This window comes from Lissotriton helveticus, chromosome 5_1 (genome assembly GCF_964261635.1).
Source record: "Lissotriton helveticus chromosome 5_1, aLisHel1.1, whole genome shotgun sequence".
Lineage (NCBI taxonomy): Eukaryota > Metazoa > Chordata > Amphibia > Caudata > Salamandridae > Lissotriton > Lissotriton helveticus.
In genome coordinates this window covers 419,463,724-419,487,450 of record NC_136065.1, presented here as the reverse complement: position 1 = coordinate 419,487,450, position 23,727 = coordinate 419,463,724, and positions in this window count along the sequence as shown.

The window sequence follows — 23,727 nt, the reverse complement described above, 5'->3', positions numbered from 1 at the left end:
TGCATATAGCCAGGTTCTGAGCTAGGATGGGGCAGTGAGATAAATAACGGTGATGGATCAAGCCCTGATCTTTGGACTGGGTAAGAGTGGTCTGCTTAATTCAGACACTCTGTTCATCACCACCCCCTTTTCTGAATCGTTTTTGGCCACTATAGGTGTGGCAGGGTATACTCAGACATGAGTCCCTTTCTCACTGCTCCATCAGGATTCAAGCAAGCCGGGCCGAAGAGGCTGAAATGCCAGAAACCGGTCCCCGGTAGCTTGTCTCCTTTCTGGTGAAGAATTGGCTTGGTAGTTTGGTCTGCCCTGTTCCCATGATGCACTGGGCCAGGGACAGACTAATTTGCATATAGCCAGGTTCTGAGCTAGGATGGGGCAGTGAGATAAATAACGGTGATGGATCAAGCCCTGATCTTTGGACTGGGTAAGAGTGGTCTGCTTAATTCAGACACTCTGTTCATCACCACCCCCTTTTCCGAAAACATGGCATGCAGCAGTTGAGCTGCTGGTGCACTGAAGGTACACCAACAACAAGCCCGTCTTCGCCCATCCTTGGCTGGACCACGCCCAGCACCAAGAACCCTGGCACTTCTTAGGTCGCTAACCCCCGGGTACCATTCCCACAACTGCTGCTATGCCACACCTCACACCACGGTAGACGCATTCTCATGCATCCACCACAGGTTCTATAGCAGCCACAAACCCACACCTCCCACAAAAAAATTAGCAACGTAAGGAAAACACCCTCCCAACACACACGCCACACAAGCACCAATATTGCCTCCAACCCACCCTACACCACATGCCACAGCAAACCCACACATTAACCCCCACTCACATACATGCTTCTCAGCACACGATCAACCAAAATAAGGTACCTGTACATCTCAGAAAACTACATCTTGATCGGAACCCTCACCCACCTACCACCCAAACACAAGCTAAGTTTACCAACCTCATCACCAACTTTGTCACTCCACTCAACATCAACTCAAGAGCCTACGTTCTCTTTGGTTACCTCAACTTTCATATGGAAGACTAAATAGACCCCTAATCCACAGCACTCGAAGAAAGCTTGATCAACATCAGACTAACCCAGCTCGTCCCGAACCAACACTTACCGCAGGACACACACTGGACCCCATCTTCACCACTATTAAAAGCACTAAAAACAACTCCATCACACTGCTCATATGGACCAACTACTCCATCATTCACTTCCACACATCACACCTCAAGTCAACACCCCTACCAGGGTCAGCATTCCAAGCTGAGCTGGGGCAAAATCACAGAAGCAGATGGGCTAAGTGTCCTCAGCACAGATACGCCTAGCCCCACAGACAACCAGGACAAGAATAGCAGCAACTTTAACAACTGGATCAAGGACTGAACAGACTACCTTGTACTGTTCAAACTCAACAAGCATAGTAGATCATACAAGCAGGACAGCTGGTACACAGAAGAACTCCAATACACCAAATGGAACTGTAAACAGTTAGAAAGGAAATGGAGAGTCAGCCACAACACCACCAACAGCGTTCCTACAAGCTGCACTCAAACGCTATCACTACCAAATAGGAGAAACCAGAAAAAAGCATGAGTGGACAGCATCGAAAGATGCTCCAACAGCTGCAAGGAGATCTTCCCAATTATTAAGGATTTCACCTCACCCTCTGCCACTGTCACAAACATCACTGCCTCCCAGCAACTCTGTGATAATCTATCCAACTTTCACAGCAAAATCGCAAACATCTACAACCCAACCACAGAGAACTTATTGCTAATCTACCCACCACCAACCAAGACAGCCATCTGACCAAATGAACAACCCTCACCAGCAACAACACAGCAGCAATCATGTGGGCCATCTGCTCAGGGGCCCCAATGGACCAAGGCCTCCACCACATCTACAACCTGGAAACATCACCAATCGGAACCACCCTGACCCACATCACATTTCTTTACCCGCGCTGCATTGCCAAATGTGATGCAGCATGCGCAACAACATTTTTTTTTTTTTCGGTACTTACCTGACATCATCTATACCCCGCATTTTACAACCCCTCACCCTGCCCCTCCTCTGCCTGACGTCACCACCCGGTGTAATGCCCTGCACGAGCCGTGGCTGAAAGTGAAGAAATACAAAACTATAGGGAAAGTTGTATACGGTAATGGGTATAACCCCTCTCATATTTTACAGGTGGCAGAAAATATGTTTTTATGGCGAGTCCTGCGCGTCCCCCAAGGTACACCAGTTTGGTCTGTCCATGAAGAGAAAGGGTTAGATTATCTGGTAGAACAAGCGGCAATTAAACCATTACTTTGCTGGATAAAGATCTGGTCACGGGAAGATAAGGGTTTGAACCGCTTGATTTTAGCGGATTATAGGCCATGGATCAGGGCTTTAAAAATCCCTGGATACGTTACATTAAGGAAACCGCACAGGCCATTGGAAGGCCAGACCTTTTTTTGCACATGACACTTTATGCCCTGGGGATTTGCACAGCACAAAAGAGGTATACTATAAATGCGTTGCTGCACAGTACGAAAAATACTGAGCTTTTTAAACACTCAGTGAAGGCTTATGTAATGTTAAACTCTGAGCCAGGTATGGAACCCTACCTTAGTGCACTTCTTAGCACCCATGATAGATTTTTAATTTCGCACTTTAGACTTAACCAACTCCACCATCTTTTAGCCTCACCAGCGGTATTTTTTTCCTCATACCAAAGAGGCCCCTGTGGCTATGATCTTTGATCTCCTCAGGAGACGCTTCATTTAGTTTTACTGTGTAAATTATTCTCAGTGGCAAGAAAACGATCCCTTCCGCCCTTACGTAAGACTTTGAAGTTTAGACAAGCAGAAGAGGCTCTTTTGCATTTACAGCTGCTACAAAACCCCCATACCCTCTTTGTTGTGATCAGTTTTTTGCAGGCAACCTACAAATCAAAAATAGACTGAACCCTATTGCTTTGTATTTAAAAGGATATTGTTGGCGGGATGAGGTACATAACATACAGTTTTTAGACCGTTGCTTTGCACTTCTACCCGTTTGTATTTATATGATTGACGTATCTTATTTTCTTATGGATGTGTTGTCATCCGAATAAAGAAAGAATTATTATTATTAGTCCCAAGTGAGAACAAATTGAAAACCTTGACTACTATTTCTTAAATATAAGAATTAATGATTCCATGAAAAAACTGTCACTTTGTTTTAAGTCAAATTATAAAATAAAATCATCAATAAACCGGTTTTGAAATTGAAGGAGAATTGGATACAGTGATTAATCTGCTCCACTTTGAGAGCAACTTCAACATTTCGAAACTGCTAAGTCCTATGTTAATGTTGGTCTTCTTGTCTCACCTCTGTTATTAGTAAGCCAGGTACAATTACCTCTTTGAATACCTACGGAGACTTTACTTCGCTCATATTTCTATAAAATTGTATTCAAGCACTTTATTATAAAATTCCTCTTTCTTTGCTTGATTGTGTACATAAACAATCATTTCATGACATTTCCTTTTACTTCTGGCATTTTCACATGAGCAAAAATGATAGTGTATGAGAAATGAGTAGTTGGCAAGCCGTTGCAAAAAACAAGCAGTGTAGCATGCATATTTTCAATGCCTTTCCATCAAATATAATGGCAAGTGAAAATGTTATGCTCTGTCAAGGTCTAGTGAGTATTCATTTCTTCGGGTACTCAAGCACATATTACCAGTCCACTAGACATAATGGCTAAGGTCATCTAACTCTGCTTCTACTTCGAGCACCATGGTTCTTAAAGGAAGGGGAACATTGGGGCATATTACCAAGCAATAGCGATAATTATCGCTATTGCTTGGTTAGCGGGAAAAAAATATCGCCGAGCACCGAGGATTTTTACCGCTGAGATAGCTTGATATTATCAAGGTTTATCTCAAAAGCGGTAAAAATCCTGCAAAATGCATGAATATCGCTGAAAAATCAGCGATATTCATGCATTATCGTGACAATGCTCCTAGCCATGTTATCCACCTTCCATTGGATAACATGGCTAAGAACTGCTTTTAGCAGGCGTTAGCTTTTGGAGATATTCGCGCTTAGCGCAAATATTTCCAAAAGTTGTTAATAGGAGTTAGAGATGTTAGCGACTGTTTTCAGTCGCTAACATCTTGGCACGCCCACTTTGCATGTCATTAGCGATAATTATCGCTGACATGCAAAGTGGGCCCCTAAAATCCCGCTATCGCCTACAAGCTGTTGCTAACTGGTGTTAGCGTCAGCTTGGTAATAGAGCGATAAAATTATCGCAGCATTAGCGGGAAAAAGTCCCGCTAATGCGGCGATAATGCCCTTGGTAATATGCCCCATTGTATCTATTTTTTGTGAGGTCCATTGACTCCCTATACATACCCCACCACTGTAAACCAGCGCTTTAAATTCAAGGAAACGCTCTCACAATTATTTTTTGGGAGTGCTATTCAGAGAAGAGTACCAAAGGTAATTAGGTTCACTTCTATACCTTCTTGTACCTACTGTTTCCGAGGTTTCCTTATCGGTGCATATTATCATTATGTCATCTGGGTCTCCATTACTGGCATTCCTTTAGCATAAGTGGCCTTGTTTTTAAGCTAACCATGCTATCCAATCCAAATAATTGATTCTCAACCATGTATTTCGTTATGTGTTGCTATGTTATGTTATGCGACGCTGATTTGTTGAGCCCATTAAGACCTAGGAGGGTATCCTGGCATCATATCACTTAACTTGTATTCATATTTCAGGTACATTGACACTTTTTAAAGTTTAAGTTTATCAAAAGGTTAAACAGCAGGTACATAGTGATAAAAGACAGTGGGGAGGCATAATGAACAATGTAAAAAAGATAACAATATGAGGAACAAATAAATAGTCAGAGCAGAACCAGCTCAAAACTCCAGGGATGGTAAGAATAATGTAGCTCAAACTGCTGTGAAAAATAAAATAGTATGCAACAGAACAGCATCCAAACTGTGAGGAAAAAGAGCGAAGAGAGAAGGGAGGATAGGAAGGAATAAAAAATATGTCAACCTAAATTGTTATCTGATACAGTGAATATATAGCAAATTGTAGACATTTTACAAAACTTTAAAGCAATACTTAATATAACGGACGCACTATAGATAAAGACAGAGGAAACTAGAAACATCTTAACTTAAAAAGGTATTTGTAACTCTGAAGAAGTTAGAACACTTTTGTTGGCAAGTAAACTAGAGTTTGATAAATAAAATTAGTAACTGGAATCCACCATACATCCCTCTTTATACCTAAGGATATTGGGGAAACAATGTTAGGTCCAGATTTGCTAGTTTATCACCCAGTGGAGTGCAGGAAACGCAAATGTTGCACTGGGCTGCACGAGGAGAGAGCAGGAGAGCACCATATTTACAGAAATATGGCACTCTCCTCCTCCTCTGCCTAATGCCTTTGCAGAAAGGTGCTGCTGTAGGACACGAACACACCTGTGTACCATCGTGCAAGGGTGTCTCAGTGAGTCAAGCATAGATTTTGTACTGAAAGGATACACTTACCGTACTACAAAATACTATGCTTAGACTAACTTTAAACCTTTTTCCACTTTCTATCTGTGTCTGTACAGTGCAGTAGATATGCAACCTCAGAAAAGAAAGGAGAAATAAATGCATTTCTCCTTCATAGTGCCTATTTGAAATGGGCACCATTTTTTGCCGTAAAACCCTGTCTACTTTGTTAAGTAAACAGGATTTTATGTACAAAAAGCTTGGGTGGTTTCATGGGAACACCCATGGAATGCCCTCTTGGTGCTAAGTGATGCAAAGCAGCAATATGCGCTACTTTGCATTACTTTCAAGTGATTTTCCAGGGAAAAACAGGTTTGTGCTGGTAAGTAAATAGGTAAAAAATAACTTTGCGTCAATTTGCAAACACGGCGCAAAATATCAGTAATTATACTCCTATGAGCCTGATTACGAGTTTGACAGTGAGGCGGCTGGACCGCCCTACCACCGCACCGCCAAACCCACGTGAGAACCGTCTGCCATATAATGACTTTTGTAGTCATTGGTGGGAGATTCTTTGGCATTCCCACGGCGCTGCCTATAAAATAGGCCTTGCAATAGGAACGTCAAAGGAAGTTCCAGCATGGCATGGACTGCAAAGTCCATGTCATGCTGGAACTGGGCATGTATGCACACATGGGGCACATGTTGTATACTCCTGTGTGCATTCATATGGAGTGAGGCACAAGAGGGCCCTGTAGGGCCACATTAACCTTCCTTACCTCATCGCCACTTTTTTCATGGAGGAAAGACCTCCATGAATTCAGTGGCAGTGAGGAAAGTCTCAATATGCTTTGTGGGACTGCGCATTCCCACCAAGCACATTCATGCCTCTTGACCACCACCAGGGAAAGGCGGTCCCCTGGCTGAGTCAGTGGTCCAGGGGTCGCACAAATGCTAAGGTCACAATGTGGTGTTCAGAAGACCACCATTGCCACCCCACCACAAGTTTAGTGGTCTGCGGATCGTCAGACTTGTAATTAGGCCCTAAGCATCTAGTCTAATTGAAAAATACAGCATACCACCGGAATAAAAAGAAACATCATGTGCATGTTTCCAATTGGATGTTTTGATGTGAAAAGTGATGGGCACAGGGACGCCCATGCTCCACCCATGTTGGATTGTCCTAAGGCAATGTTACATAAGACTATGCTAAGCACTGTGTTGTGTTTCTTTTTTTACAAAACCACACAAATTGAGTTTTGCATGACTTTGTAAAGATGTGCGTGACTTTGTAAATGCCAATATAGATATTGTGTTAATGTGGACCATAAAAGTGGGGCATCCCTCACACAAAATCTTGGTAAATCTGTCCCTTAGTTTTTTTGTGTTCTTTTTAATATATATTTTCACTTTACTTCAAACAATTGTGTTTTTTTTACAGCATTTACCAAATGTTTGTCACATTTCTTTTCATAATACAAGATTAAATAAAAACAATATTTTGGGTGGAATTTTTAAAATTGTTTTGATGTGTTTCTGTTCTTTTTTTGTTTTTTTAAATGTGTTTATTTTTTACAATTTTGTCGCGATTTGAAGAGGTGTTGTGAGGTTCTAAGAAACTTGGTTTGCTCAAACAGCAACCAAAATCCTTGGCAAGGTGAAGTCACACGCATACCCCAAATTTACAGGTGCTCAACCCTCTGGAAGCTATGCACAGAGCAGTCAGGCCTATTTTCGAGTAAATGCATAATGTATTTATTCAGCACTTCAAACAGTAACAAAATAAGAACAAAACACAAGAAAAATCCCTCACCAATCTAGTGAAATACAATAAGTTTAATAAATAATTCAAAACCAAAAGACGAAAATCCAATCAATAGGACCAGAGATATGCATGTTTGAAGATTTCAGTTTAAAAAGTGCTGCAACTCACCAACTCTGTATATCGGGTCGCATTAGACCAGGAAATGTCACAAGTTCAGGCCAACCTCTATGGAGTGTGAGCAGGCTACAGGGATCCAGTTGGCCCTGCAGAACAAGAGTACCTTAAATCCTGGTTGCAGATTCCTGTGTTGAGAATGCGTTGTGGAGCAGCGATTTCTAGGAGATGCAAAGCTGTGATGTGAGGTTCTGTGTCGTCAAACAGGATGCCATTACTAGGGTCATGCAAAGAAAAGTCCTATATCGAGTTGCATCACACACTGACTGGTTCTAGGGCTTGCATCATTGTCGAGAATGCTGTCGACGAGGGAATTGAAATGGAAAGTCCTGTGTCAAGCATGCATTGTGCTGCTGCGGTTTCTGTAAGGCTGTGGGTGGCACAACAGAGGCAATGCTTACGGTTCTGCTCGGGATTGCGCTGATCAGCAGATATGTGTGGTTCTGTTGAAACCACAAATGGGCTGGCAGAGAACCTTAGGACAACTTCCAAGTGTCCAGGGCTAGTGTGGCACCGCTTGGCAGGGTAGGACACAGATGCAAGAGTCCATGTACTGGTATTAAGGTTGGTGGAACCTTCTGGCCTTGAGGCTTTAGTCAGAAGGCCAACCTACTAGCCTTGGAGTCACTCTTGGGCCCTGGGTTGAGCACTTGTAGGTGAAGTCCTTCTCATGCCAGCAAGAGGAAAGCAGGCGGCAGGTGAACAGAGTAAGACACAGTCCATCAGAGCAGCAGTCCAGCAGAGTGGCAGTGTGTTCAGCAGCACAGCAGTCATTCTCTCTGGTCCACAGGTCCTGAAGAGTTGGGGTTTGAGGTCCAATATTTATACCTGGTGCAGTGGAGGGATCTTCCAGATGTATACGCTGCCCTGAGATGTCAGACATCCTCTTCCTTGTCCTGGCCTCAGCTTGTCTGGAGTCACAAAAGGCTAGTGACAAGCTCTTTGTGAACTAGCAGCTACAACTTGTCATATGACTCAGGATAAGGCAGTCATAAAAGGGTTAGGACAAAAAAATGGCAACTTTCTAAAAGTAGCATGTTCAGAATATAGATAAAAAATCTGACTTTACCATTAAAGGGGACTTATAAATATAATTCTTTGAACGTCCTATCTACCTGTTTCCAATTGGAAGTCACAGCCTATTAAATATAATAAGGTAACTCAAAGGTTATCCCATGGGAGAGGTAGGCCTTGCAGTAGTGAAAATCAATTTTTTTAGTTTTTCACATCCAGGACATGTAAATTATGGGTTGGCGGAACTCCTGGAGTTTTACTCTGCAGAATCCCACAGTTACCTAAAATCTCAGCGAGATTCTGCAGAGTTTCTCCAGCAGTGTAATTTTGGTCTGTAGCCATGATTTTCAGTGCCAGTAGCTTGTCCCATGCTATAAAATCAGCATGCACAGCAGTACGTGGAATGCCATAGAACACTGCTTCTTTCTATCACTCCAGTACATTTTCTAGTCAAGCGGGAGCTTTCGCAATGTGAGCTGCAATTTTCTTAATATGAGCAGTAGTGACCTGCCTTGACTGCCCACATTGATAAATCGCACCAGGAGGCAGTCAAGCCCTTGTTTTTTCATGCTCATGCTTGCCATGCAGTGGTTGGTGTATTTTTTGCCTGAACTCTGCACTCCATGTGGAGTGGGCAAACTCCACAAAATCCGCCGGCAGAGCGGAATATACCGCCCACCCATGTAAACTTTAAAAGTACATGTCCGACTTTTTCAATACAATGTACCCTGCCATCTGGGCTGTTCAAGACCAACATTATGGGTGGTTATTATCTATCAAAAAAGAATGTTTAGCCATGGCAAAAGGTTTATTTTGCCAGCCGACACAGAAGTGTAAAACTGCAAACAGGGGCTGCAATGGCCAGCCTAAGATATGTTTTAAAGGCATACTTCAATGGGTAGCACATCGGTGCTGCAGGGCCACTAGTAACCTTTAATTTACATGCCCTGGGCAAATGTAGTACCACTTTACTAGGGATTTACAAAAAAATTATTATGGCAATTCAACCATGCTTAAAGGGGATAACACAAGCACTTTAGGACTGGTTATCTGTTGTAAAGCGCACAGAGTCCGAAAAGCCTACAAAAACAGGTTCAGAACGCAGGAGGGTGAAGACAAAAAGTCTGGAGATGATCCTGCAGACAGGGCCAAGTCCAACAGAGGTGCACTGTTTACACATTTTTTTAATGTGTATTTGACTAAGTTTTAATTTTCAGTATGACTGGATTTTGTTCATAGTAATCTATATATTTTTGACACTTTATTATTAATTATGCTAGTGACATTTATAAATAAATAAATATTGATAAAATTAGCTTGATTTGTTTTTGTTGTTTCAATCAATCAATCAATCAGTCACTTTGTATAGCGCTGCTATTTACCCAAGAGGACATCCAGGTGCTCGCAGGGTGCAAGAGACTCCTTTGAATAGCCAGGTCTTGAGGGCTTTATAGAATTCTGGTGGAGATGGAGAGGTCTGAAGCCGCAAGGGAAGGCTGTTTCATATTGTCGCTGTGAGTTGGGAGAAGGAGTGTCCTTTGCTTGTGCTTCATTTGATGCATGGGGTGTGGGTGAGCGAGAGGAAGGTGGAGTGTAGTTGTCTGGCTGGTTGATGGAACTTAGGGTCCGATTCCGATCCCATCTGGCAAGCCCTTCATACAGCTTGGATCCAGAGGGCTTTCTGGACGAAACGTGCTCCAGGAGTATCAGCGAGCGAGTACGATGCGTTCGTAAGCATACAGACTCGATTTGCTCAGACATCCATTGAACTTTATGTGAGCCTGCATACAGATAAATACACAAGCTCCATTGCAAAAAAGGGGTGGGCGGGGAAAAGCGTACACCCTGTGGCGAACACCCCATGGTTACCACCACACTGTTCATGCTTGGATCGGGGGACTTATGGGCACCCCCTATGACAAATTTAGAGGCGCCAAGTGAACGGGGGACGCTTCCGCAGCCGTTTCATCTCGAAGCAGCTGTCCAGATCGTGCATCGTACTCGCTCGGTCGGAATCCGACTCCATTGTGCATTACGTTTCATCAATGTACGAGTCGTACGGACAGGTTTGGGTTCCGGAAATGATTCGGTTGGCGCGTATGCGAACTTCGCATCATACTTGATCTTTCGGAACTGTGTACGAATCAGTTGTAAACAAGGGCTATGAACTGGATCGGTTAAAGCCAAATCCGATTCGGGGGCCTTCCGAACGACATCGGAATTGGGCCCTTAATATAGCCCAGTCCTAGGTTGTGATTTGTAAAGGGCCTTATAAGCGTCGGTCAGTAGCATGAATTAGCATCTCTTCTATATTGGGAGGGAGAGCTTTGCCATAGTCCAATCTGCTAGTGATGAGGGCTTGTATGACTTTGCATGTAGTGTTCATGGGGAGCAACTTGAAGATCTTGGATATTAGGTGCTGGGTGAAGAAGCAGGCAGAGGAGACTGCATTGATATGGGACTTCATTGTCAGTTGCCTGTCTAGGCTGATGATGAGGTTTCTGGCATGGTCAGAAGAGGAGGTAGCTGGTCCTATTTCCGCAGGCCACCAGGAAGCTTTCGAGGCGGTGGTGATGTTGCCGAAGATCATTACTTGCATTTTTTCAGGAAGTTTTCTCTCATCTAATCAGCAAAGCTCATCAATATTCTGTAGATGTTGTTTCTAGTAGCAGTGGCGTTAAGATTTTTATTTCATATTTGTATTTTTTTAAATAGTGTTATTGCTATTGATTCTAGGTGTGTTAGACCCTGATTGTTATCAGATCCTTGGACTTTGCATTGTAGTTTTCATGCATTTCTATGAATCGGTTTTATGCTTTAGGTTTTAGTTGGGTTATGTATTGCAAATTTCTGAATTGATAGTAGTTGTGTTTATTTTTTGATATTTATAGGAATTGGTAAAGGGTAGGGTGGCCACAGCCTAATTACCTTTGGAAGGAGTTGTGCTACCCGTCCACTGCATTATTTGTAAGGATACTGTAGTGTTTTGCTACTTTAGTTAGGACATACGTTAGGACAATTTGTTTTTGTCATTTTCATATATTTGGCGTTTGTTGAGTATTCAAAGCATGTTGATGATTAATGGAGGTATGTCAATATACTTAGGGTAAACTAATAGTAATGCCCCTGTATTTTCTAACAAGCATTGCATTGGCAAAGACAATAGGTTTAGCCTATGCAAAATCTATTGGCTTTGTCAATTTTTTTTTAGAATGTTGCAAGTATTAGAGTTGCTGTGCAACATGGCTTGAAGTAAAAATAAAAAATCGCAATGACACGGTCAAAACTGTCTACGTTATACCACTATTTTTGTTTACTTTTTGCCATGGTGCACTGCAGCTCAACAGTGCAATATATAAAAAATTTGGCATACAATTCTACTCAAAATTATATGAAAAAAACATGATACAATTCTCATCTGTAATATATTCATGGTTTCAGTGCATGTGTACTGCGCATTGTGGGACATATTTATAAGCCCTTACCACAACAGGAACGTCACTTTTATTGGCTCTCCTGTGGCAATAGAGCCTTTGCCTTATTTGTAAGGCACCGCTAAGCCACCTAGCTTAACGCTGCTTTGTAATTTAGACCACATTGACGGTATACATAACGTGAAAGGAGTTGGCAATTGGTGTTGCGGTGGGCGTTCCACCTCAAAACCTGTTGATTTTGACTCTGACCCCTATTTTCAAGGGTGGTGTTAATAGTAGTTAGTGCCAAAACTAAGACCAGGGTAAACCTTGTCTCAACATGGCGAAACAAGGAGAACAGCTTTATTTCGCCTCGTTTTTGTGCCTTCCTGCACATAAACAATCAATCATGGCATTTTGCTGTTTCTATGAGTGCTGCACAATGCAGCACATAGAAACAGCAAAAACTAGGAGAAATAAAGCAATTCTCCTCGTTTCGCCATGTTGAGGCCAGATTGAGACCAAACTTGCGCTATGGTGCAAGAGTGCCTGCATTGATGCTAGGATGCTAAGTTCAGCACCAGAACAAAAGAAAATGCAGGGTGCATCCCATGGCGGGGCGTTGTTAGCTATTTTGGCTTATCGCCGCGGTCCGCCATTCTTTTGTAAATATGCCCCTGTGTCCTTTATTTGCAAAAACATTTTTTTTAGGGGTTTGGGAGATGGACTGCGCAAGACTCCTGGGCACCTGCAAAATAGACAGTGGGCAGGATGGCAGTTAACGAGTGGTGAGAAAAGTAGATTGGGAGGTTGGGGTGCCGAGAAAGAGTATATGGACAGAAGCATAGGGAAAAAGTAAGGCACTGTACGGGGAAATGTGGGCTGACTGGCAGAATATCGACCCATTAAAATATCCCCATACCAAAATATCAATGTAAAAAATATTGTCATTCTATACTTATAATAGTAAGTTAAAAAATATTCTAAAAGAATATCGATGTACTAAATGGTGTTGTATTAAATGCCATTTTAATATATATATATATATATATATATATATATATATATATATATATATATATATATATATATATATATATATATATATATATATATATATATATATATATATATATATATATATATATATACATTTAAATAATAGATATATTAAATAGTAAAATAGTGTAAAAAAGAAAATAGATTTAATATATATTTTAACATATATAACAAATAACAAATTAAAAAAGTTAAATATATAATAATAAATATATATTTTTACATATATATGCTAAATAAACTATTAATAAACTATTTTACACATTAAAACATGAATAATGATGAATATAATGTTTTATAAACAAAAATATCATATAAACTATAACAAAATAAAATAAGTGATCAAATATACAATTTAATACATGTACTATTCCCACTACAATGTATACAAAACTAAGCAAACTATTATAACAAATATATAAAAAATGTACTACTCCCACTTCACAAAGCAGCACAAAAATAATAAAACTGGGAAAGATGTACAGATCTCCCTTCTGTAAATGAACAGTAGTGAAAGTGTTGGATTGCAGCTAGTGAAAACAGTGAGGCCAGCACAACAGTAGGGAAATTGTTGGAGTGCAGAGGGTTGCAATTTACTAATCCCACTCCAGACAGTACAACAGTAGGGAACATGCTGGATAGTGGAGGGGTAAAAATTACTATTCCCCCTCCAATTAGTGTAACAGTAAGAAAAGTGCTGGATTGCAGAGGGGTAACATTTACTATTCCCACTCCAGTCAGTACAACAATAGGGAAAGTGCTGGATTACGGAGGAGGGAAATGTACTATTCCCACTCCAATAAGTGCAACAGTAGAGAAAATGTTTTATTGTAGAGGGGGAAATGTACTATTCCTACTCCAGTAAGTACAACAGGTGGGAAAGTGTTGGATTGCTGAGGGGTAAAATAAACTATTCCTACTCCATTCGTACAACAGTAGGGAAAGTGTTTGATTGAGGAGGGGTAGAGTACACTATTCCCACTCCAATGAGTGCAACAGTAGGGAAAGTTTTAGATTGGGGAGTGGTAAAATTTATTATTCCAACTCCAGTTAGAGCAACAATAAAAACACACCAAAAATCTTGAACAAAGTAAAAGTATTTTAAAAAGTAAGCAAATAAAGAAATATATAATTATGTACAAAATTAAAAATAAAAGTAAAACATATTACAATGTTAAATACATATCACAAATAACTACAAATATGGTTGTAAATAAAATAAATTTTCATAGAAATAAATATTTTATTTAGAAATTATTTCTTAACAAACAAATATACATTACATAAATTTAATTTAGTTACTTCCCACCAATATTATCAACAAACTAATTATCATTGATTAAACATTAACGATTCATTAAATATAATGAATTTACTTCCCACAATATACCCCTACAAAACACACAACATACTCATAAAATTGAACAGAAAATAATTTACACAATTAACATAAATAATGATCAATTTAGTAATTAATAAAAAATTGAAATTCATTATTGATTACTTAAAATTAACTTACTCACCACCCCATACCCTTACAAAACTCACAACCCACATCTAAAATCTTTAAAAAATATATAATTGCACAATTAACATAATTATCAATTAAACAAATATTATTAATGAAAAACTTAGGGTCTAATTTCGATTTTGGCTGTGCTGCGCTAGCTCTCTGCTGGCACAGCACCACCAAAGCCGTGCAAATACTGCCCACCTGATTATGAGCTTAACTTGTGCCGGCTAATGGTCCTTTTGCCTTTCCCACGGCAGTGACCTGAGAAAGGGCACTGCAATGGGAATGGCAAAAATGATCCAGCATGGGATGGACAGTGAAGTCCATGCCGTGCTGGAACTGGGGGTGCAAGCAGACACAGAGCAACATGTTGTGCCCCCTGAATGCATCCCCATTCCAGGGGTGCATGGCGGCTCTATAGGGACCCCTTTGTTCCCCCACCACCAGCATTTTCATGGCAGGCTCACTGCCATGAAAAGGTCGGCGGTGGAGGAACTCGAAATATGCTCAGCGGGCCTGCACAAATCCGGCTCCGCATATTGCATTGCCTCACTGCTGTGCCATCACCAGGGAACAGCGGTTCCCTGGCACAGCCAGCAGTACACTGCCAGAAAAGCTCAGAGAGTCACAATTTGGCAGTTGGAGCACCACTGCTGTAAGTCTGGTGGTCCATGGGCCGCCAGACTCACAATGCAGATTGGACTATGCCCTAAATATTAATTCACTAAAATTAACTTCCCATGCTCTACTCCTCTAAACACCACAAACCAAACCTAAAATTAAACTTAAAAGTTATTTATTTAAAGAATTAAGGGTCAAATAAATAATTAGTAGTATTAAACAACTAATTAATAATTCATTTAAATTGATTTACTCCCACCCTTTACCCCTCTAAACCCCACAACCTACAACTGAAGAAAACTAATTACACAATTGGCATCATTATCAATTAATTAATATTGATTAACAACTAATTAATAATTATTAAAAAATAAATCACATCCCATCTTTTACCCCCATAAACCCCACATCCGGCACCTAAAAAAATAATTACACAATTAACATAATTACTCATCAGCTAATTAATTAATATGAATGAACTACTAACTTTTATTAAAGATAAATTACTTTGCACCCTTCACCCCTATAAACCCCAAACCCACTCCTAAAGAAATACACAATGAGCATAATTATCAACTAATTAATTCATGTTATTAACAATTAATTATTAATAAATGAATTCCCATTAAACCCCACAACCCTCGCATAACATTTACATTAAAATATTTCTTAGCAGTATTAGCAAAATTGAATATCAATTACATAAATAATAATAAATACAACATATTCATTAATGTATCATTATTAAATTTATTCCCACCCTATACCCCTATAAAGCCACATTCCTCTATGGCCCCAAAAATCACAAAAATTTAATACATTTTAATTTAAGAACTGCTAAAAATTCTACAAATATATTAAAAAACATAAACAATAATTATATTTTTTACATCATATACATTAAAAAATGTATTTTAAGCGACTATATTTTTGTAAATTATATTGACTTCGATATTTTAAAAATGATAAGACCTTAATATCGATATTCTTGACAACGATATTCTTGCTAATGATGTTTCCATATCACAATATTTTGGACATGATTATTTGTTATGGTAATATTATTTTTCGATATTTTGTCTGAATACCAGAAATGTGCTGGAAAAACAGGTATTTTGTTCCCTTACTTTAGCATTTACGGTAAGTACAGTTAATAGTAGAACACAGTTCTCTTACAGGACACAGTGCTAGCAGTGGCAGTAAATATTGCTTCATACTGAACCATAGATGGGCTCCCCATTTGGATATTTTCCAATGGCCTGCTAATTAGAGGATTGCTTTTGAGACTAGATTTGCTTCCTTTAGCCAGCGCTAATATCACCACAGTGCATTTTAGTCACAAATGTTGAAGGAAGGCAGGCAGGTGGCAAACACGGCAGCTTGTGCTGTGACTGCTCCTGGAGAGTCGGTGGTTTTTAATAATGCCCTGCTACATGAGCATGGTAGCAATGGGTTGTGCCTTGTGAAGACTGTGAGGGGCATGTGAGTGGGTGGGAGCTGTGCAAGGCAAGCCATGCAAACGGAATGGGTAGAAAGGGCATGCATTTATGGAGTGCTAGTTCAAAAATAAGAGAAATGTTAAAAACTCCTTCTACCCACAGACTCAAATCAGCCATCCCCTAGCAAATTCCCATCGTGTGTAGTTTAAATTCACTTCCTCTGTGGTTGTTGTTCTATCTGCACACTGATGACATTTTGTCTTGCAGTACTTCTGGGTAACCAACAGTCAATCTCGAGGCTAAGCATATTCAAGGGTGAGAGAGAGAGTCTATTAATGTGCAAGCTAGTCTGAGATTGGAGTATTTTCTGCACCTCATCCATACCTAGTCCGTCTCATAAAATCCCAAGGTGGTCATTTAATGTGGTCAATAATTAGCTTTATGGTGTGTAACTGTTGCCCAAAGCACACCAATACCTTTGTCCCGAGTTTGCGCTAAAATAGCAAAAAACAATCAAAGAAGTAGCTCTGTCTTCTGGTGGGGGAGGAGCTGCTGCCACAGAAGGGGCCCCACCGCTGATGGTCATGTGACCCTTAACACAGCTGACAAGCTCACTTGAAATGCCTGCAACCATGATGAGATTAGGTAAAGGAAGGAGGAGAAACTAAAAATGTAAACAAGCAAGCACAAAATACTTGCAGTCACTGGGAGATTAAGTAAACAGGCACAGAGCAAGCATTGTACAGGCAAAACATGAAAAAACTTCTACAAAAGTGGATGCAAACAGTACTTGGGACACAGTACACTGAGAATAGAAACAGGAAATATTATGCTACATCCAATAGAAATGGAGGAAAAGTATGTGGCAAGCATACAAACCAATTATAAATAAGGGCACCGGGGGCGTGGCTAGCAGCCGTGAGCAATGTCCGCTGCCTATAAGAGCTCTCACCCGTCCACGGGGTAATAGCCGCTGTACCACCGTCCAAACCTGAATATCAGCGGAGAAAACTTAGGGTCGATGTCCTGTTGACACCCCCCCCCCCCCCCGCGGATTGTACTTTTTGCCCCCACGATGGGCTGGGGACCTGCCACGCAGCCTTCGGCCTGGAGCGGGGCGGGGACGATAAGAAAATGGCGGCGATGGCCGGTGGACTGTAGCTGCCTTGCCCGGACTGACCTACCTCCAGGGTGCCTCTGAGAGCGGAAGAGGGACGCCCGCGATTGAGACCAGGTGCGGTGGCGAGGCCCGAGGCGGAGGGCATTGAATGTGGCGCTTCCCTGGTGGCTGGCGGTGCAGCCCCGCAATTACTGAGGAGCCAGGGACTGAATCACTCGAGTCCCCGGCTCTGAGGCCTACCAGCGGCGGTAGAAGTGGGTCAAAGGAGAGGTGCTGGCCTCTTGTCCCCCCCGCCCTCCGCACCAGCCGAGGACTTAGAGAGGACGCCGCTGAACCCCAGAAGGCAAAGAGGGTTTAGACAGGCGACGAGGCGCCCGACCGATTCCGGGCACGGCGGAGGATGTTACCGGCAGCATTGCCCAGGCGGTCGGATGGTCCGTAGGTACTCTGGGGGCCATTACTGTGATATCTCTGCCGGGGCAAACATCGAGGCGCCAGACACCATCAATGGGGGACCGACGAAGGGAGCACTGCGTGGCATAGCAGGATAAACGGCTGTGGCCTGCCCCCCCACCTCGCCGACGCAGCAGCAAAGGAGTGCGGAGGAGCGAGCTCACAAGGTCTCCTTTGTCTGGGCCTGGAGCTGAGGACTTGAAGGAACAGAGGACGAGACCATAACGCGGAGCAGGTACTTGGGAACACATGCCCCATCTCCCCCCCTGTATCCAGAGTATGCCTGGACCCACGCTGCTCAGCCTCTAATGTACACTACGGGGCATATGAATGACGACAGCTACACCGGGTGAGGGGACGCCCTGGAGACTCAGACCTTGGGCCTACATGCAATTCTAGGTCGGCCCTGCGGCGTGTCCCGGCCTCAAAAGCTGCAATACAACCCCATACCGGATATTTGCCGGTGACCTGGCAACCACTATTCCCACTGCTGGATCGGAGCACCTTCCCAGCCCTTGGACTCGACTGCAATGGCGGCGGGGGGTAGGGAATCGAGGCCAATGCCCAGAGACAGCTGGCGAAATACGCCTGGGCCAAGACTGGAGAAAAGGGCGAATCACCTAGCAAGGAGAAGGAGGGCCCAGGAACGGGGCAACCGTCTGCCAAAGAGCCGACACTGCATGACTTGATGGCGGCTATAGGAGGGATTTGCGCCTCGGTAGACTCAGCGACAGTAGAGGTGTCACTGCTCCGGGCAGATTTCAGGAAAATGGATGAGAGCTGAAGATAGTGACGAACGCTTTCCAAACGGACACCTCGGAATTGCAGGGTCAAATGCTCGAGATGCAGAAGAAGCAGGTTCGGATGGAGCAACAATTGGATGAATATGAAGGGAGGGCCCGACGCAACAATATTCGAATACTAGGTGTTCCGGAAAAAACAGAGGGGCCTACAACGGACTTATATGTCGAGGAATTATCTACTAAGCATTTGCGACCGAAGTCGCTGTCTAAATACTTCTCCATAGAACGTGCCCACAGAGTGCCGGGTGGCCGACCAAAAGTGGGTGCCCCTCGAGGCCCTTGATTGCCAGAGTATTCAACTTTCGGGACAGAGACGTGATTTTGCAGACGCCCAGGTCGGCCCCCCACTAAAAATCGATAACTATGAGGTGCAATTTTTTCCTGACTTTACGGCCAAGGTTCAGGCACAAAGGAGGAGTTTTCAGGCTGTGAAACGGGAGCTGAGGGACCGAGAAGTGAAATATTCAATGTTTTTTCCTGCACGGCTACGGGTGGAATCGGAGGGCAAGTTCTGGTTCTTTGACTCACCGGAAGCAGTTTGGGACTGGGTGGAGGGATGGACGACAGTGGACCGTCGGAGGAGGACTCGCCCTGGCAAACTGGAGACGCAAAGAGACGCTCGTTCGGACACACCAGATAAGGAAGTGACCCCGGAGCCAGGCGGACTGGAGGAGCAGGTGTATTCTGCCAAAAGCCTGGATTGTGGTATCTCGCTCCACGTGAGATGCGCAAGTATCGCGAATTGGAGGGGGGGGGGGGCGAGATTGGCTGGTCCTCATGCTGCGCCTATCAATTGGGATATTTTCGGGGTGAATGATGTGAATTATGTGAGGAATGGACGATGTGATATGATACTGTTTGATCGTGCTTCTTTTAGGACGGTGGTACTAATATTCACGGAATTTCTGGAACTCGTGGATAGGGGAGGGTTGGATCCCCCCCTGCTTGATTAGCATGTTGGTTGGGGAGAGAAGCGCTCTGCTAAGTTTGGGGTTGGGTAGTTCTGAATCCACAGGCAGGGTAGCAGGGTGGGGGGGAGTTAGTGGGAATGGGTGGGTGGGGAGGACTTGGGACGGAACTTATTGTTTTTGCCGTGCAGCAGCCTTCTTGATGACATTCACAGCAGTCCTACTGATGGGCGGACTTTCTGGCATAGACAAAGTGCTGTATTGGGTTCTTTCTTTTTGTGTATGTTTTCATGATGGACCTCCAGCTGCTGATGGGTCCATTCTTTATATGTCGCTCATGCCATTATGGACCCTATACTTGACCTACATTGCGCTGCTTGTGAATTCGACCAATGGTGGTGGGGGGGGAGGCGTTGCTTGTTTTTTGCAAAGTTATAAAGTTAATGAAGAAAATGATATCACTGTATGATGAAGTTTTCTATATGCTCTTGCATTACTGTTCTGGGCTGTATTTTGCTGTTGTGCTCTATGAGGTGCATGTTGGGGGGATTGATACGCAATACTGGCTAGACGTAGATGGCAGACATGGGTACTGTGCACGATGCTATAGAAGTTAATGTCCACCCTTAAGCCCTGGTGTCCCCCATGACTCTACTCACTTGGAATGTCCATGGGCTGGGCGACAAAATTAAGAGGGGATTGGTGCTGCAATATATATGTAAGAAAACAACACTGGGTGTGGACTTCCCACAGTAAGGCCAAGCCTCCTAAACGTAGAGCAACAACACAAATGCCAATACTGTCAAATCTTAAACATGAGTAACTCAACACCAAGAGCTAAACTGAGTGCGAGAAGGGACTAATTTGTCAAGAATAAATCTATTTTATTGATCACACTTTTTTTGAGGAGCAATCTGTTGGTTAGAATTCACCAAACAATTCACAATTTATCAAAAGGACGAACATTACAAAAACACTAAGCATAAAATTGACATTACAACAATCTGTTATAAATGAAAGACGATGTCGTACAATGATGTTAGCTCAGTTAGGAAATTTATTTATGTTAGAGCGTAGAAAACCCGACCAACCAGACCGGGACCAAACGGGCAATAACGGCCGTTAGGACCGAACATTGGCCACGTAGTGGAAGCGGCAGCTCGAGCTCAGCACGAGATGCAAGCTGAGGACAAGGAGAATATAACACATCTCCTTTCCTTAAACAGTGGAAAAGGAAAGCATATTAGAGCAAATTAAGCAAGAATGCACAGCAGAATATAAAATGAAGACATTGCTTAGAATACGCAATTTTCACTTTAAGAACAAAAAAACAAGTGACATAGGATCATGTAAATGGCATTGTAAATGGCATTGCTTAGAACATAAACTTTCCACGTAACATAGAATCATGTAATCAACCATATAACCCCACACCCTTCCTTGGATAAGCGAAAATTTACACAAAATCTTTTAAATAAGCAGGAGTAACTCTTTTGCGAATTGGTCTGCAAGCTTCTTCAGCAATAACCTTTTTGGTGACAGGCATACGAGTGGTTGGTTTGGCCTTTTTCTGGTAAAGTGCTACCCTGCGCAGATTCCAAGTTTGCCCATTTTGCAGCCTTATGTAGTTACCAGACACAGACTTCACCTGGTAAGGTCCTCTAAACTTGTTAAACATATTCTGATTCCCACCAGGTTTCACCTTTACTAAATCCCCTTCAGTGATGTTAGTGGAAGTATAATTTCCTGATTTACCGTGACCATCCTTCTCTACTTTCCCATGTAGCCAAGTGGGAATCAGCTTCGTACCCGCAGGCCTCCCTCTCATGAGTTCAAAAGGTGTAACAGACATGTTACTGTGAACAGTTGTGCGGTATGCCCACAACATTTCTTTAATCTCCTTCTGGACTGACCGACCAGAGGCTAAAGCAAGTTGCATAGTGCCTTTTACAAGTCTGTTCACCCTCTCGCATAGTCCGTTCCCTTGAGGATTGTAAAGTGACGTGCGCAGGTGCTTTAAGCCCAAAAACACAAAATAGTTCTCCATGATTGCCGAGGTAAGTTGTGTGCCATTATCTGTCAAAACTATTGAAGGGATCCCTTCACGCCTAAAAATTTCATCCAGAACCTTGACAGTGGATTCAGCAGTGATGCTCTTCATAAAAGCAACCTCCACCCACCTTGAAGCCGAGTCCACTAACACCAAAGCAAACTTCTCTGAATCCAGCAGGTCATGAAAAGGACCTATGAAGTCAATACAGACCTTCTGCCATGCACTATCGTCAGAAACGATCTGTCCCATAGTATCTTTACTAGCACGAACCTGTAACCTCTTTTCCGACTCTTTGCACGACTGACACTGCTCAACCCAATTCTTCACCTGTACATCAAATCCCGGCCACCAAAAGTCAGCTTTAACACGTTTGCCAGTAAGGGTTTGTCCTAGGTGACCCTCATGCGCCAAAGCAATGATACGGGGTCTAAGGGAAGCAGGTGGTATGTATTTCTCACCCCGCACAAGGATAAACTCAGTCAGTAAAGAAATTTCATCCTGTAACTGCACGTAAGGCCTAAGAGCAGGTGAGACCGTACTTTGCCTTGACACCCCTTCCTTGCACATCCTAATCAAACCTTCCATTTCAAGATCCTTTTTCATTTCTTGCATCCATTCCGCTTTGGATATAGAATAGGGTAAGTCGCTCTCCAGGTCATCTAAAAACGCAACTACACTCTCAGTCACCAACTCTTTAGGCAGCACTTTAGTGTCAGGCAATCTCGATAAGCAATCAGCAACACTGTTGCACCAACCAGGTAGGTATTCCACATTGCATGTAAACTCTTGGACGCTGACAGCTAACCTCGCTAACCGCCCTGAGCAATTCCTAATACCCCCGGGGGCTAAAACCCTCAAGAGTGGCTTGTGGTCAGTTCTGAGTGTGAATGTGATCCCCCATAGATACACACGGAAATATCGAGTAGCCCAAGCAGCCGCCAATGCTTCACGCTCTATGACTGAGTAGTTCCTTTCAGTCTCAGTCAAGGAACGCGAAGCAAACGCAACAGTGTTCTGTTTACCACCACCTTTTTGTGTAAGAACTGCTCCGATCCCAACAGAGCTGGCGTCTACAGTGAGAATGGTGTGAAATGACTGTACAAAACTTGAGAGAATGTTGGCATCCACAATATTTTGTTTGATCATTAAAAAGGCATTTCTTTGGTCAGTTCCCCATGTAAAACCTTTCCCTTTTCTCATGATGGCACGCAAGGGTTCTACCTTTTCTGCAAAATTTTTAACGAATTTTGCATGGTACTCTACCATGCCCATAAAAGACCTTAGTTTGTCTTTGTCATCAGGTTCAGCCACATTGCATATTGCGCTTACTAGATCCTTCTTTGGCTGAATCCCAAGGCCAGACACATGATACCCCAAATAGTCTACCTCCCCAACAGCAAAAACACATTTTTCCTTACGCAAGGTCAAACCAGCCCTTGAAAGAGCGGTGAGAACTTTGTCAAGAATAGCATTATGATCATCACCATTTAAACCATAAATCAGGATATCGTCCTGGAAAAATACCACTCTTTCTATGTCTTTTAGGACGTCAGTGATGATTCTTTGAAATGCGCTTGCCGCGGAGCAAAGGCCAAAAGGAAGTCTTTTGAATTGGTATGTTCCTTCCGGGGTAATGAATGATGTGAACTGCTTTGAGTCCGGGTGAAGTTTTACCTGGTGGTATGCGCTGCGAAGATCCAACTTCGAAAAAACTTTGCCTCCACTCAAACTTAGAACAATTTCGTTTATGTTGGGGAGTGGAAAGTTGTCCATTATCACAGCTTTGTTTAGACTTCTCATGTCCACACAGAAGCGCAAAGAATTGTCCGGTTTCTGCGTGATAACTACAGGACTTAACCATTGTGTGGCCTCTACAGGTTCTATTAT